Source organism: Panthera leo, chromosome B4 (genome assembly GCF_018350215.1).
Source record: "Panthera leo isolate Ple1 chromosome B4, P.leo_Ple1_pat1.1, whole genome shotgun sequence".
NCBI classification, from domain to species: Eukaryota; Metazoa; Chordata; class Mammalia; order Carnivora; family Felidae; genus Panthera; species Panthera leo.
Window position 1 is genome coordinate 82,757,822 of NC_056685.1, and position 1,527 is coordinate 82,759,348.

The window sequence follows — 1,527 nt, forward strand, 5'->3', positions numbered from 1 at the left end:
AACTCATCCATTCTAGTAGTCCCAAGACCCCACGTTAAAAACTCATGCTTTATATAGTAAGATTTCTGAAAAGTTGATGGGGCACCTGGGTAGCTCAGTGGGTTTCAGCTCATGTCATGATCGCACTGTTCCTGAGTTAAAGCCCCTCCCCTCAGAGCTCACAGTTTAGAGCCTGGAGTCTGCTTTGGATTATGTCTCCCCCCCCCCCCGCCCTTTTTCAAAAATAAACATTAAAAAAATGAAAACAAAATGACTCCTGAAAAGAGAATGTAATTCAGCGTTTTGATCACGAAAAGGCCATGGGCCCTGACCCTTCATACCATCTCTCTCAGCCCTACAAATATATTACTTTAAAACCAGCTAACACTATTTGAGCTAATGGCTTTAAGACAATTGTGGCTGTCTTTTAAGGGAAGCAGTGACATTATGCTCTGAAAACTACTTGTGAAGTGAGCATTAATAAGGATTAAATGAGATAGTGGGGTTTACCAGAATTGAGAAATTCTGAGATTCTTTTCAGATAGGGGAAGCAATATTGTGGAGTGATTAATTAAGAACATGAACTCCGTAGGGGTGCCTGGATAGACAGTTGGAAGAGCATGGGACTCTTATTCTCAGGTTCATGAGTTCAAGCCCCATGTTGGGTGTAGAGATTACTTATATAAAGAACATGGACTCTGTAGCCATACTCTGTCTGAATCACAGCTTGGACACCTTGTAGTAACCTTGGGTGATTTAATTAGCCTGCTTGTGCCTCAGTTTCCTCACCTATAAAATGGGGCAAATAGTAGCTACTTCATAGAATTATTAGGAAGATTAAATTAGGTAATATATGTACATTACTTAAAAAGTGCTGTTACTTTTTCTAAATAAATATGTGACCTGGAAGATTTGTTAGCACAGTCCATTTACCTTCAGAAGAAAGGGTAATAGCCAATCATCTCCTTAGATGATAAGTAAAGCTATTTTGACCACTCCCCTTTCTTTCCCATCCAGCTCACTGACTTTTCTCTCTGTTGTTAATGACTAGCTAAGGAAAGATGTATTTTCTTTCTTTGGGTTTCTTTATGAATTGGGCAAGTATGGAGATGGAAACCAGTTCTGTGCCCTTTGTTTCTGCAATTCTTATATATGGATGAGTTGGCAAAATCAGAGAATAGAGGAGTCAATAGTCTTTGAGCATGTTTCTGCTATCTTTAATGAACAAAACTATTTATTTATTTTGAAAAAAAAAAAAGGACTTTATTATTTAAAAAAAATTTTTTTTTAAGTTTTCATTTAAATTCCAGTTAGTTAGGGGCGGCTGGGTGGCTCAGTTGGTTAAGTGTCTGACTTCGGCTCAGGTCATGATCTCGCGATCCGTGACTTCGAGCCCCACGTCAGGCTCTGTGCTGACAGCTCAGAGCCTGGAGCCTGCTTCGGATTCTGTGTCTCCCTCTCTCTCTGCCCCTCTCCCACTTACTCTCTGTCTCTCAAAAATGAATAAATGTTTAAAAAAATTAAAAAATAAATTCCAGTTAATTAACA